The sequence below is a fragment of the Polistes fuscatus genome, unplaced genomic scaffold (assembly GCF_010416935.1).
Source record: "Polistes fuscatus isolate 324 unplaced genomic scaffold, CU_Pfus_HIC Scaffold5, whole genome shotgun sequence".
Lineage (NCBI taxonomy): Eukaryota > Metazoa > Arthropoda > Insecta > Hymenoptera > Vespidae > Polistes > Polistes fuscatus.
The window spans coordinates 7,450,047-7,466,459 of record NW_025113129.1 but is presented as its reverse complement, the minus strand read 5'-3'; the positions used below and the strand labels follow the sequence as shown (position 1 = coordinate 7,466,459).

The window sequence follows — 16,413 nt, the reverse complement described above, 5'->3', positions numbered from 1 at the left end:
ATAATGAGAGGAGGCGAAGTGCAAAAAAGTTATCGAAGAAAGAAGAGATAGAGAGATAAAGAGAATCGTCGTTGACTCGAATCCGTAGAAATCTAGCGGAAGGCTTCGTCGTCTATAGGAACGAGTCATCCCTTCTCACCCTCGTTCGTTCTTCCTAACCCTCTTTTTTCTTTCAATCTTTCGTCCTTCCTGGCCTGGATTGTACCCTTCCGTCGTTACGTCCGCCCGTTTCACTGTTCCTCCTCACTACTACTCGTTCTCCATTTATTTAATTAATTCTACGCTATTCTATTCTTCCTTGAGTCACATGGAGAAGAATAGCTCGTTGTAGTACACACAACCAGGAGCTAGACACGAAAGACTATTAAGGGGTGAATGTAAACAAAAAGGGTAAAAGAGTGGAAGAAAATATTCTTTTTCTTTTTCTTTTCCTTTTCCTTTTTCTATTTCTTTTCTTTTATATCGATTCTATTCCGTTTGATTCATTTGATTGCTCGACTTATTTGTTTTCGTGATTTAATCATGATATTTTTGTGTGTTAATCGAATTAATCGGAGGAATTAATTACGGGTACAAACGATTCACGTGCTTGCCTTATCGACAAAGTAAAGTAACGCCTAGCGAAAGAAGAGGAATAGGTAAGTGGTTCAGGAAAAAAAGAAACAAAAAAAAATATAAAGTAAAAAAGAAGGTGGAAAGGGTTCGCGTTTTCTGTGCTTTTTTTCTCTTCTTTTTTTTTTTTATCGAAGTAGTTACAATAGTTAATTGGAGCGTGCTCGGTTCGCTTGTTTCGTAGAAAACGTATCACTTTTTGACGGCGAGAGATTTTAGTTTTATGATTGCATTAACACACTTCGACGATTCGTTTCTAGTGGAAATTGGGCATGCACTCAAATATTAAAGATAAATAGATACTTTTATTTTCTTTTTTCTTTTTTTCTTTTTTTTTAATTCGAATACATGCGCGTCATTTCTTTACACAGTCATTTGTGCATTGATGGGTTTCTCGCTATTTCAATAAAAGTGAATTCCAATCAGTTTCGATGTCCTTTACGTATGTAAATTTCCAATAATGAATAAGATATCAATTTAATTGAGAGTTTAATAAATATTAATAAATATCACACTTAACGTATATGATTTTTGAAGAGAATTAAGATTATGATTTACACAATATATGATATTACCTTAGTACGAAAGAAAATTTGATAGAAGCATTATTTTTATACACTGACAGCAACATCCCGCAAGCTCGTCTATTATACATTTTATAATATATATCACAAAATTTATAAGTTGAAAATCAGTTGAATTTTGAAGACTCGAAATGTGATAAGAAAATAATACTACGAAATAAACATTATTTATAGATATGTATCAACTCGATTTGTTACCATAATATTCCTGTAAATGTTTTATCTATTGGAATATCAATCAATTGAAGATCGTTTCGAATATGTACGACGTCTTATCCAGCGTATCTCGTATCTTTCACGATCGTCGATTACGTGATACGAGGATATTATGGAAACACCCAACGGCTTTGCAAGATGTTCGCATACGCGGCACGTATTTACATGTTGAATTTACATGAACGTGTCGAATACCTTTGCTCCGTTCGGACAAAGGCAAACATTCCAAAACACGTGTATCCGATAGCGCGGTACGATAATAACGTATCGAATACCACGGACGAAGTTAAATGCAGGGCATGCGAAAATGGAATTTATGATCCTTCCTACGCTCTGAGTTTATCAACTAGGCGTCTGAAGTGTTGTTCATGGAAAGAGCACCAAGTGTTTACGTGCACGTGTAAATTAGTTTATATATGTATATACGTAAATATGAATATATACGAATGCGTGTATATTAAGATGCAATCATGGTGGCGACTACACCTTGTATCTATATATTTAATTGTTTTTATTTACCTTCTTAATAATACTCTACCAATTAAGAACATGAATTTATAATGTTGTAAGAGCATAATTGTTTTCTTTTCTTTTCTCTCTCTTTTCTTTCGTATAATGGAATATAAAAAGCATTATGTTCTAAGTTTACTGATATTAATCTTGATTAACTAATTGAACTAATAATAATGATAATGTATATAATCTTTGTTAATCCTACTAAAGGCTATTATTGCACTCCGCTATTCATCTATACGTACGTGTATGCATTCAGGAAAAGGATTAACGTGTGCAGGTGCACATAAATCGTTCCACCGGATGTAACGGGTTTCGATTTTCGAGAAGCTGTAACGAGCGATCATTCACGATGATCCCGAAGCGTTCGAAACAAGTGACGCATTATTCGATACTATATGAGTTGTTCGAAACAAGCGAGTAATTGTGCTCTTTTTTCCAACTGTTCACCACGAACGAACGATTTACGGATACGATACACTTGCTGACTCGCTCTTACGCTTATTGTTAGTCTCTTTTTGTGAGGAATAGTTGTGTAGTGGTAGCAATAGTAGTCGTCATCGTGTCCTAACGATCACTAGTTTCAAACTTTGAACAAAAAAAAAACCGTCACGATTTTTCGACTCTTACTGACACCAAAATTGTTTTATTTTCTGAACTACCGCTACGACTCTTACGATTTTTCGACCTGTTAGGACCTCTCTTTATCTTTGTCTTTCTTTTTTTTTTTTTTGGTTTAACTTCAATTTTATAGGTTTGTCGCTTTATCGAAAAAGAGAGAAAGAACACCGTTTGAGGGAATCGATAGTGAAAAAACGAACATTGAAGTACAACCTCTTTTTAACGAACATCACTCAAATTTATTTGCTTTTTACGAGTATATATATATAGATGTATGTATGTGGAAAAATTCAGTACGTTGCTTCAGCAGAGTTCGGCCAACGTAATGATAATTTGTGAAATGAATTCAGTAAATTCCTATCCTCTATATTTACTTTGACCTTTGCTCTTATGTATTGTTTGATTTCGTTCACATAAATTCAGAAATATTTCTATTTCACGAACCACGATGTCATTCCAGTGTTTCTCTAGATTTTACATTATTTTATTCTCTTCAAATCGTTTAGAATTCTCGTTTAGTTCGACCGTTTATAAAGAATGTAAATGGAAACTATACTAATGATTTACTAAAAATTGTGAGAGAGAGAGAGAGAGAGAAAGAAAAAGAGAGAAAGAAAGAGAGAGAAAGAGAGAGAGAGAGAAATAGAATAAGATAAAATATAAAGAGAAAATAACAAGCAATAATAATTACTCAAAATTACGAGCTACGAATGGAATTAAAGTTAATTACAAAACAAGGTAAACTGAGTAGAATTGAGAACAATTTTAAAAGAAAATTAAACAAAGAAACCTAATTAAAAAATAATAGTGTAGAAAGGTGGAAACGAGAGAGAGAAAGAGCAAGAGTAGGGGGAAAAAGCAATAAATAGCGAGACATAATTTCACATTGCCATCGTTGTCCCGTATAAAATGAGTTCGTTCGATTTTCTTTACTCATTTTCGTTACCGGTTTGCATTTAAAGTGACTCGCATAACAACAGTTATCCCGAAACACCGTTGTATATCATTAATTACGTCGCTGATTAATTATATGTAGAAGGCTGCTGCTCATAAAACATGGCGAATTAGAGAATTTCAACGAAATCAGCCGGGTGTAATCGTAAATATCGTGAGTCGATTTAAAACGAGCTACGTGTATAATCGCTAACATTGATATATACATAACATATATATATATATATATATATAACTGAATTTATAATTTACAAATATGAACGGGTGCAGCCAGCGAAAGGTAGTCATAATGCGTGTGTTAATGCGCGTTGATTCGTCGATAAGCTTGAAATGAATTTCTTGATTTGTAGGTTAATTCATGCGAAAGAGGAAAAGATTTTTGCCTGATAGCGCTTATTTTTTTTATTTAAAATATATATGTCGAGGAAACCATAGCGAAAATATGACAAAGGGATGGTGACTATTTTTTCCGATACTCGTAACAAAATCGTGTTCCGATATAAAACACGAGCTATCTCCTCTTCTCTCTCTCTCTTTCTCTCTATACTCTATTTTTCCCTTTCGAATTATTTTGTTCTATTTCATTCTTAAAAATAACTTTTCGTCATCGGACAACGATGTTCGCAGAACCCAACAAATTTCTCGCGTCGTTTAAATGATCAATCGGCTTTCGGGGAGTCGTCGTTTCCAATCTTGTACGCGCATCCAGCGTGTCACCGCAGCGTGTACGCTCCTCGTTGGCATAGAGAGAGAATCGGGGAAGAAATCAGGTCAATAAAAATTCACGTGTCCATCTGGAATATCTGACATTAAAATACATGCGATAACCGTTCTTAAAATGGTTACGTAGCAGTAGTAGTACAATAGAACGAATAAAGTAAATTTGACAGGGACATGAATTCGATTTTTGTTTCGCAATGTATTTTCAAATGACCATTGCCAGCCACGATTAAAACAGATTGTATTCAGATTTGTATTGGAGTATATACGGAACGGACACGTTTGCGTGAACGTAATACATTGAGTTTGGTAATGAAACGAAATCTTGATAAAGTCATTCGTTAGTCGATCTTGTTGATAATTTTTTGAAGTGAAACTTTTTAGGCGATGGTAACGATTAAGTTTTATGAAATGACATGAAAAGAGAGCTAGAGAGAGAAAGTGAGAGAAGCTACAGTCGATCGATAGTCGAACAAAATTCTAGAAGGTTCTAATGTTAGTGTACGTGTATGTGTGTCTATGAGATACATCGATCAATAATTATTGTGAGATGCGTTTACTTATGGAAGGATAAATAGTGATGTAGTATACCTTAAGAGTATTCGACATAGCCTAAATGACTGTTAATTAATCAAAGGAAATGTATATTATAGTCTAAAAGTAGGGAGTATAAATCAGATGCACCATCCTCTTCGAAGTCTAACGTTAGATATTGTTTTCTATAAAAGCTAGTTAAAATTGTTTTATTAATTCTTGTATATAAGATTTTCAGAACAATAAAATCTATTTGTTACTAATATTATTTTCCTTATATATGTACATACGTAGCCTTCGGAAAGTCATATAAATAACAATAAATAGAAGAATTTTAACTGACATTCATAGGGGACAAGGAGTTAGTTTACTGTTGGATTTTGAAGAGGAGGTTACGTCGAACTTATTCTCTATGCTACGAGACAACAATATATGTATATTTCCTTTGATTAATTAACAATCATTTAAGGTATGTCGAACATACTAATGAACTTTATTAATGTTTAGGATTGTTTAAATTTGTTATAACGTTTTCGTTCGGTAATAACTTCGAGTTGAAAATTTTCATCTAATAAAATATCAGATCGAAATTGTTTAATATTCGATGTATATTAATAAATAAGTAATTTTTCCAACAAATTTATTTTGTATTATCCTTACTTTAATGGGTATTAAAATGATTATGATAATAAAAAAATATTTAAAGAACAGTAAAAACAGAGGATTACCAAGCAATTATTAGACGTGAACAAAAAATTGGATATTTCCCCTTTTATACCAATATGCACGATTTTCGTAAATTATTTTCGCATTTGTTTAATACACTTATTGCAGATAAAGCGTTCGAGTTAAACCCATTAAATATGTAATTAAGATATACTAATATATTAATTGTTTTTAAATGTTCTTCATCCCGAATACACTATATCCTATAATTCCCAAACAAAAATTTATATAAACGTAACGATGTACAATTTTAAAGAACAAACACTCACTGTATACATATATGAATCAATTGATTATTTTCCACATGATAATACGTGTTTCACTTCTATCGCGCGTGGAGGCAACGCACATTCTTTCTTTTATTTTATTTTTTTTCCTATTTTCTATCTTTTAAAAGCTTTCCTTGTCTTTTTTTGTTACTCGTTGGAAAGGAAAAGAAAAAAAGACGAAAAAAAGAAAGAGTGAGAGAGAGTGTGAAAGAGAGAGAGAGAGAGAGAGAGAGAGAGAGAGAGAGAGAGAGAGGCGAGCAGATATACGTAAAAAAAAAAGAGAAAAAAAGGAAGCAAAAAAAAACATATCATCGATTCAGGTTTGGTGTTGGAGCGTGCGCGAGAGACGCACGCGCGCATTGTTAAAGCGATATGCGCATCCGAAAGAAGAGTCGAGCTCTTCTCTGTTTTACTCGCTTTACTCGCGGCGCGGAGCCTGTAACTATCGCAAGCAGCTTGGTGTACACGGTGTGTGCAGTCTGATGGTACATACATTGGAGAGCGATGGTGCAAGCCCAAGCTCGAAGGCACAAAAGGTCGTTGCCGGTGGTGTCGCGAACAGAGAAAAAGTCATGCAAGCGTGCTCCCGAGCGGTCATAGAGAGACACACACAACGCAAGCACGTTCACGTACGTGAGACTTGCAAGTACGATATACAGGAAAAAAAAAGGGAAAGAGGAAGAGAGAGAGAGAGACAGGAGTAGAGCAAAAAGAGGTAACAATAGAGACACGAGAGCACGAAGGTGGAAATACGCTGGAGTGAGAGAACAGGGGGGAGTAATAAAAGTCGACTCGGCACACTTTTCCCACCCGACTTCGAAAGACCCCTCCCCTCCGACTCCATCCTGCCCGGTCCTTCTTCTTCTTCTTCTTCTACCCCAAGACGATCTTTTCCTCTTCGTATAATTCCCACCTCGGAAAGACTATTTTCTTTTCTTTTCTCGCTTCTCTTTCTATTTTTTCTTTTCTTTTTCTTTTTTCTTTTTACTCTTAAGATCACAGTCGTTCACCATCTTCTTGAGCCACACAATTCGTCCATTGAAGACATAAAGCAAAAAGGTAGCGACACGCGTGTGTCTACCCGCGACATGCGAGAGTTTACATGCTCGATCGTTCTCTTGTGTTTTATACTGCTATCTTGGCGTTTATAAATTTTTAAGAGAGTTGTTTCTTTATGTTTTTGTTATTTATCTTCGTTTATCATCAATGTATTAATTGTTGTTGCTGTTTTATTTTTTTTTCAAGACAGAAAATAATTAAGAAATATTCTTTCGTTTTTTATTTTTGTGTTTTTAATTTGTAGCAATTTTCAGTTAAAGATAACTGGAACGGTTATGAAATAAATGTATCCACATATTTAGAAGGAAATTGCTTAGCGAGGAATATTTCCAAGTTTCTCGTTTAAAAGCTTTCGTTTTGGCATTTCTAGCACAGGGATATACGCTTGTGAAATTTTCTGTTGTAATGACGTCATGAGCTGCGAGGTATCCACGAACGAGCGTGACCTTTCGACACTCGACCCTCGAACTTTTCGTTTGTAACGCGTTTCTAAATACGATTTGCTCGATTATAATCGCACTGACGGGCTCTTTCGAACTCTCAATTAAGAATCCTGGAGTAATATCAGTTGCGTTCAGGTACTTCTAGCGTAAGTAATACTTGCCTAACATTCGCTATTTTGCGAATGTAAAATAGAATAACAGAGAAAGAGAGAAAGAAAGAAATAGGACAAGTGTGGGCAACACGCGTTGAAATTTCATTTAACGCTTTATTACGTTTCGTTATAATCATACGTATGAGTTGGAGTTGTATCTAATTGCATTCGGTATTAGCTCTCCTCTTCTTATAATATAATATATTTCGTTATTGTCTATTTTAATTAATTCTATGCTATACTATTTTATCCCTTCCTATCCTATTCTATTTTCTTCAATTCCATGTAATAATTATAATTCGACGAATTATTTTTTCCCTCTGAAGTAAAAAACAATGCCACACGTTTCATCTGCCTTGAAAGGTATTTACATTCGTACAAATAAATGAAAACTTGAGCCTAGTCGACATTTCGAGATGTTACCAATTTTTATTCTTTCCTTTTATATATTTTTTTTTTCTTAAATTTATCGGATGCACGCCAGGACACACAAATACGAGAAAGAAGAAAAGTATCTATTCCTTGATGTGGATAACCGAACGTACTCGTGGATTATTTTTTTTCTTTTTTTTTTTTCTACACATCGTATATCACGAAGAATTTTTCTTCCTTAAAGCACGAATAATCCTTTGAAGGATTTATTCTCTTCTCCGCGGGCGTAATTCCGTCGCGCGACGCTTTCCCACTAGTCGAGTAAAAAAAAGAAAAAAAGAGAAAAAGAGAAGAAGAAAAAAAAAGTAAAGGAAAAAGAAAAAAAACGAAGAAGCAGACAGTGGTTATACGAGAACATGCGATTGCATCGCGTGATAAACGACGTTCTTCGGGAGTGGAGCTAGAGAAAAGAGAGAGAGAGAGAGAGAGAAAGGGAAAAAAAGGGAGCAGATTCCGTGCGACCGCATCCGAGAATCGAATTCATACGTCCTTCACAGTCTCGCTTTTGAAAAAAAGTATATAAGAGATTAGAACTGTCAGGGGGAATGCATTACACGAGATAGATATATTTAGAATGACATTTATTGAAAAATCGTTGTCTTATTTTTCTTTGTTTTTGTTTTGCCTTCCCTTTCTCTCTCTCTCTCTCTCTCTCTCTCTCTCTCTCTCTCTCTCTCTCTAATTTTTAATAACGAACGTTGGAAATGTCATAACAATTATTCGAAAATTTTGTAATAAACAAATTGAAATTTCTATTTTTCTCTATTTTTATCTTCGATGGAATATTTTTTAACGCGTACAAAATCATACGTATATGATACGCGTACGTATCATACGTATCGTTACAAATGTTTATTTATTTGGAACAAAAATTTGTTAACGAATATCTTTTCACAATATTTATTTGAGTTTTCAGATACGAAAAGGTTTTCTTCGTGTTTATCGTTTATAATAGTTAAAACAAATAGAGGAAGATGAAAAAGAAGATGATAATACAAAAAAAAAAAATAAAAAAGAAGCAAATAATGTCGAACGAGATCACTTCTCTTTTTGTATTCTGAGTACTACTCGTCCACGATATCGCTGGCATGTCTCTATTGGCGGTAAATATTGAATCTTACTGATCATCCTCTACAATTACGACGAGATGATGTGAATTTGCATCCCCTCCACCCTTTTCCTCTCTCTCTCTCCCTCCTCCATTATGTTAATATAGAGCCTCCCTGAATAATTCAGTATTCTAAATGCATGCATTTCGTGACGTTGAGAATAGAACAAAGAACGAAAGATGCGGTTAATTTGCTAATTTTCTTCTTTCCTTTCAGGTGGATGTAATATGATTGTTTTTTTTTCTATTTTTTTTTAATATAAAAAATGAACTTTCATCTTTTACAGATTAAAGATGGAATTTATCTTTGAAAATTATTATAATATAACGATAGATCGTTGATTATTATTCGCTAGGTATTTTAACATCATTCCTGTAATTATAAGGATAATAATATTATTACATTATTATTAGAAAATTATAGTATGTTAGCAATATTTTATCGATAACGCGAAGGCAGAAATGAGCTAGCTTCCGTCAATATTTTCTCAGGATGCAAACTATGCAAGTGATACTAACCTTCGTGAAATATCATTTTCCGTTGAGTATTAATGTGTTCAAAGAGAGAGAGAGAGAGAGAGAGAGAGAGAGAATATAGTTACATTAACGCATATGCGTGTATTTTATTGATTCATGTTGATATAACGTGAACATACGGAGGCACATTAGTTGCGTGTATGCATAAACGTAAAGCTTTTCTCTCTCACAGTTATACTCATACTTATATCTCTCTCTCTCTACAGTTGAATATATAGGTCCATAGCATACAATGCATTTGTACGTGAAATTCTGCACCGATTGGTTGGTTACAATAGGTAAGGCCAAGCAAGCCTGGAAATGCACATCGACAAAATACGCGTATAGTTGGTGCATACGTGCCTTAGTATGTTGCTAATGGAAAGCTTTCCGTCGAAGTGGAATCGATAAATTCGGAAATGGAAGGAGGAAGAAGATGGGTAGATCGTAGTAGCATCCTACTCGCTCATTGCAAAGAGAACACGACGTTATCAATGTTCTTCTCTGTCTTCTAAGATACTTTTCATGTTCAGGGGTTACACCATCTAGGTGTTAGGAAAAACTAGCGCAAAAAGAAAATTTTTCTTTGACGCAACTTCGAAGTAACGTCATCGATCGCGACCCAATCGGAAGGCCCGAAGTGGGGAGAAGGGTGGAGGTGGGTAGAGAGGGTAGTAGTCTGACGATACTTGATAGTTGCTTAGAACAAAAATTTTCTTTCTATGTTAGTTCTTTTTCGAGCACCAAGATTATGTAAACCCGTTAAACCTGTAAAGATCACTGGTTCGTTTCCTTTCTTTTCAGTGAAGCTGCATTCGAGTGAATTGCAACAGGTCATATGTTTATTATAGTTTTATTACGTTTTTGTTATTATTATTTGTAACGGATAATTTGTACTCTCTGCAAAAAGATATATGATCGTTAACGTCATTAGAAATATTGATAATTTTCGGATTTTTTAATCTTATGCAGTTTATGATAATATGATGTTGTCTATGTTCAGTCAAAGGTCACTGACATTTATGCTAATCTGAGTTATTGCTCGTCAAAGAAATTTTTAATAGGAAGAGTATACTTTTTGTTAATTTCTTCGCATATTACTATTGATGCTTTTTTATGTAGTAATGTCTAGTGAATTCCAAAAAGTAGTAGTAGTAGTAGTTGATTACAATCAAAAAAGATGAAAATGTAGTTAGTGTTTTTTGGCTGAGTATAGACGATATTATAGATATCACATATTTTATATTCTATATTACTATACAGAATTACATATACAAACATATAGATATATATTTCTATATTATATATATTTCATAATTACCGTTTGAATTTTTGCCAATTGGCCGTTCCTTTTATTCATACATCGATTTAAAGTTTACCAAGAAACCCGAGGGGGGTTTGCAGGGTTCGATCGAAAGGATTCTTAGCGTCGCGTATCGTGTTACTACTTCGTGAAATATGCAAAAGCTTGGGCAAAAGCCGCTTTAAGATGCTTTCAAAGATAAATCAAATCGTAAGCATCGTCGACAACGTAAGGTGACGTTGCAGTGATAACGAGAGGATAAAAAAAGAGAAAAAGAAATAAAGAGAGATGGATAAATATAATTTTAGACGGTTCAGACTGATCAGAAATTCTGAATCAGTTGCCGCGACTTTGCTGCTAATAACTTTGCTTCTATTAAGAGTAACTTAGTTTGACGGTCTCGCAAGGATGAATTAATCGATCCAAGCAACCCCACGGATTTTACCGTACCTCTTCCGTTTGAAGTTTGAACTTCGATCTTTGCCGATTACGTTTGATCACGGACTGTAAGATAGTTTAACTCGTCCGAACGAGTTGAAAAGTTTAATCCTTTGATCTGAACACTAGGTCCAAGAGAATTAATATTTCTTCTTTTTTTTTTTTTTTTTCCTCCATTATTTCCCATAATTTAGACTTCAAAAATCGGTAAGATCAATTGATGAAACCAGCTTTGTAAAATATGTGTTATATCCTTTTTGAATCTTCGAGAAACAGTTTTCTCCAGAAAGTTCGTAGTTGTATACTAAAAGAAAAAATGAGAAATTTTATGTTTAAAGTTTGCAGCTAGGACATCATCCTACCGTTGTAAAGAATATAAAAAGGAAAGACGACCCAGCATTGATACTTTACTTTAACCTGACCTCCACCTCTCTTCTCCTTCCAGCAGCTCCCAGTGTAATCGCAAAATGCTGTAACCGATCGTCGCTTTTCATTCGCTACGATTCTTGTGGACATCGGTCGAAGACGTACACGTACGTGTACACGTACAGACTCGCATACATTCTTAGAGTCGTTCAACCATGCGCAGTCACGCGCGATACAACCGCTGTTCCATCGATATAGCTAGCTTCCAATGTTCACCCTTATTCTCCTCTCTACGGTGGAACGTACGGAAGCGTACCGTGTAAGAAGATTTAGATGCTAGTTGGCTAACACACACACATACGCGTGTCTATAGGTGCACATGAAAACGAAGACGGAGAATATGAGATAGAGAGAGAGAGAGAGAGATAATGTGCACGTTCGAAGAGGAAAGAGTAAGAGACGAATTGTTAGATACGATTTTAACCGTAATCCAACGTGGACCGTTATCGTCGTTGTTGAATATAACGACTACTATAGTGAGTCCTGGTGATTTTCTACGTGCCGTGCTATTGGATATTGTCGGAGACCAAGAGTTACCTCTTCCTTTCACTAGTTCATATTCGAATTTTCGAATTTGACCTCGCAGTCTTCTATAAAAAGATAAAAATTCGAATAACACTACGATGAAAAGTATTATATGTGCAGTTTTTGCGATAAATTTCAATGATCATCTGGATACGCGATATTGTAGTAAGAAAAAATAAAAAAGAAATATTTGTGATAGTAAGGAATAACGTTTAGATGAAAGTTGGTAGGAGAAAAGGCGATATAATATCGCAAATATCAAGACGTTTTTGATTTAATGGGAAGAAAAGAAGGATTGGAAGGAAGGAAGAAAAGAGTTGTTTCTCCGAAAGTATTTATTAAAAGCTCGAGTGCTTCTACTTGTCGGCTTTTACCATTGGACAGAGAGGGGGGAGCGGAGAAGAGAAGAGGGTGTGCACTTGTCGGGGAAAATTATTTTTATTTCGAGGCAACTCGCGCCATCGTACCACGCGACGAAAACTTTTACGAAGCGTGAAAAAGTTCGTGGCTGCTTTAAAACTCGCCAAAGGCGGTCGTTCACTTTCGCTCTCTCTCTCTCTCTCTCTCTCTTACTCTCTCTACATGTATATCTATGCATATATATATTTTTTTTCCCTCACCCTTCTTTTCGCGTGTCACGAAGGTTATTTTATGACATGCACGTAGGACGTATCGCGATAACGTCGCGATCAAACGAGGGTGAACGAATCGTGTAGAAGTTTTCTGCTTACCACAAGCTGTACAAAGTTCATACATGTGTACTTTTCTTTGTAAAGAGATCTTCCGGTATAAACAAACAACGAATTACAAATGTTTGTAATGAAATTTTATCGGGTTTTAGGTCAAGGAAAGGTTTAATCGTTGAAGTTAATCAAGTTTTACCTTTGCTAATATTTGCGTGTTTTTATTTAATTATTGATCTTTCCCTTATTAATCGTTTCGTAATTTTACGACGAGAGTGTCATTTTCGTTATATCGACGAGTTTTAGGATCTTCGGATAAATCTTATTCGATCGTATTCTCATTCTTTCGTTTTCATGGATGTTTACGTTATTACAGATCTTATCTCGATGTTTATACTGCCGTACTTTGTTTTAATAATACCAAAGCGTTGATCATTTGCAAAGTACTCGAACTCTATTGCTATAGGGGCTATAATAACCTACGCACATACATACATAAGCGAAGGATAGATATGCATGTGTATTTAGCGAACGATGCAACGCTTTCTCGAACAAGCGAACGTTCGTTAGAACGTTCATTGCGATTAATTTCCTTTATTACTCCGTCCTGTATGGTGGATCAATACGAGTTATTTGTTCACAGAAATTTGTCAAACTATTAAGTAGGAGCCCGTTTAATGGGCAACTTTCAAAGGGATTATATATCTAACGATACAATCATACAAAGGTTTACACTATTCTTTTATCGCGATAATTGAAAAGAAAAAGACAAATACGTCGATTCTTAAATTCTTCCCGTAAATATATGATCGATGTTCAAGGAAAAAATAAAAATTCTGCGAAAAAGGAAACTGTACATACGCTATACCAAAGTATTTATTACGTATGTACCGAAGAATAACCATAATAATTATTTAAACGAATTATAGCAAAATTAGAAGCACGCGTCACGATCAACCATTTTATTTAAACAAGTATTAATCCGGTATATAACGCAACACATTGAATCTTCTATTAATCTGTCATTATGTTTTTTCATTAGCCGTGTATTTCGAAGTTATCGACGCGTTATGTTTATTCGTATGTAAACAATCGTGAATTCGCGTTTACGTAAAATCTCACGATTCGAAGAACGTATACTGTACGCTATTTTTAAAATATGTTTATTCGCTGGATTTCCTGCTTGGTCGAACTGCAACCAACAATGCATTAATAATGGATAAGAATTTTTGTTGTTTTCATATTTTGATCGTACGTAACTCAACGAAGTACTAATTGTAAGATTGTTTTAATAGGAAACCGGATATTTTTATCGCGAGTAATGAGTCGCCTCGATGCAATATTCCTTCGTACATAATGTTAAAATATTTCATAGTAAATAATATATATAATACATAATATATGTATATAACAAATTTACACATAATCTTTATATATAATATATTATTCAAATAAATTAAAAAAAAAAATAAATAATAATGTATAGAAAGAATATAAAACGAGTTCATGCACAGCAGCGTAGGTTGCTGACTGGCTGGCATGGTAGCCGTTAAACGTCCAATAAGCAAATTGCGGTCTGTATAATGAAGCGAGGATAGCAGTTATTAACGAACGGTCGTATTCAGCGACGTCGGCCTCTCATCGTAATTATCTGCCGCGTGATAATTTGTCCTTTCATCGAAAACGAGCCGAAACGTCGTTGCTATGAACGCGTCACGAAAAGCTCGTTGCCTACACACTGTTAACATTATGTGGGCTTTCCTTTCCATTTTCTAACACACTCATCCACCTATTTTTTCTCTCTTTCTCCCTTTCCTCTCACACTTTTTCGCTCTTCAACCCCCAACTTCCACTTCATAGTAACAACGCCATGCTTTTTTTGTTTTTTTTTTTTTTTCAGGAAACAAGGAATGGTAAAAGTTCCAATTCGTTCGTTCGGTCGTTTTCGTGAAACGGCGTGGTATTACGCTCGCGTAATCCTTGCTAATCCCGCGTGGAAAGTGTACTTTAAAAGCGTGCTTCACTACGGGAATACGGTGACCCGGTATTTCGATAGGTACCTATCTTTTTTCTCTTTCTCTCTATCACTCTTTTCCCTTTCCTCCCTCTCTCTCTCTCTCTCTCTTTCTTGCATTTCCCCTCTATTCTTCTCGTGTAACTGGGAATGCAAGATCACAGTAACAATACTAGTTCCAATCATAGCGTCGGTCTTTAAATACTTTTTCTTATTCCTTCCTTTTATTTCTTTTTCTTTCGTGTACAGCTTGTTTAAGTAGTGCCAAACGTTCGTCGAAGATAAATCGAATACAAGAGAGAGAAAGAGAATGAAAGCAAGGTCTGTAAGGTAAATCGTAATCGTTAGAAACGAAATTCCTTGTCTTTCGAGTAGAATCGAAGCTTAAAGGCATCTCGCTTTTGCAAGATACATCCAGCTTAGTGTGAGCTTCTTCTTCTTCTTCTTACTTTAACTCTTCGTGCATCCCTTTGGTGCTTCGATCTCAACGTGATTTTCTCAACCGATAAAAAGAATTCCTCGTTATCTTTCCTTGGAAACACCTAAGCTGAGAAAAAGAATAATGAAAGGAAAAAAAAAGTTTAACGATTTTCGTATGTTCGATGACACAACCCCAAACTATTCGGCAATTTTTATATTTTCTAGATTATTCTATATTGTCTAGAGGCTATCATCGCGTCCCTTTGGCCTCACCTTTCCCTTCTTTTTATCCCCCTCGATCTTCTTCCTCATATCCACCCTCGCGTAAACTCGTTAAGATATATTTAAAAATGTTTGCATAATCCCCCTATTAGGGGGATCTACTTCTCACCCTTATTCTTCTTCCACTTCTGCTCTTTCTATCTCTTTTTCATTCTTTTCCTCTTTCCTCTTTCTTGCACTTTTACCTTGCAAGGTAGGGTTCCTTCTTCTCGACCCAAGATATAAGAGAATTAAAATTCCATTAGCAACGGTCTTCAAAGGTATTTATCGCGGAACGACAGGTACAAACAGAGTCGAGTGCAGTTCAAACTGCGATTTGTGAATTCACAGAGCTAGTTTTCTCTCTCTCCCTCTCTCTCTCTCTCTTTTTCTCTTTCTCGCAGACAGGATGAACGAGCAGACAGACGTTCCACGCTTTTCAAACCTCTTCCTTCTCTTTCTCTCTTTCACTTTTTCTTTTCATCCATCTGCTTCCTTTATTAAAGAGATGCCATGGATTTTTACATGACAGTGAAGGGTTCCCCGAGCTTATTTCAAAGTCTATGGAAAAAGCGACTTTTCTCTTTCTCTTTCATATTTTTCTCTCTTTCCTTCTCAATCTCTCTTTCTTTTTCTCTTTCTCTTTCCATCCATCTATCTCTTGTGAGTGGGATCATCGACGTTTTGTCGTCTAAACACCGGCCTTCCGAATTTATTCATGAGAGATAGACACCGATATAAATCTTATGCCGGGTTCGCTTTCGAAATTATGATCGATACGTCGCGTATATGGCGGGAGGCTTTTGAAAAAAAAAAAAATAAAAGAATCGACAGAAAAAAGAAAAGGATATACATATATATAAAGAGAGAAAGAGAGAGAGAGA

The 16,413-nt window shown here is 35.2% G+C and overlaps 1 protein-coding gene and 1 long non-coding RNA gene across 3 annotated transcripts in view; one reads left to right on the top strand and one right to left on the bottom strand.

The window, feature by feature from the left end:
• LOC122522275 (zwei Ig domain protein zig-8) overlaps window positions 1–16,413 on the bottom strand; it is a 188,785-nt gene that overhangs the window by 84,156 nt on the left and 88,216 nt on the right. The gene's annotated exons all lie outside the window — the stretch shown is intronic.
• LOC122522277 lies at window positions 6,176–8,800 on the top strand. Its single transcript, XR_006305024.1, has 2 exons — window positions 6,176–6,378; window positions 8,752–8,800. It is a non-coding gene; the product is annotated as an uncharacterized LOC122522277 (long non-coding RNA).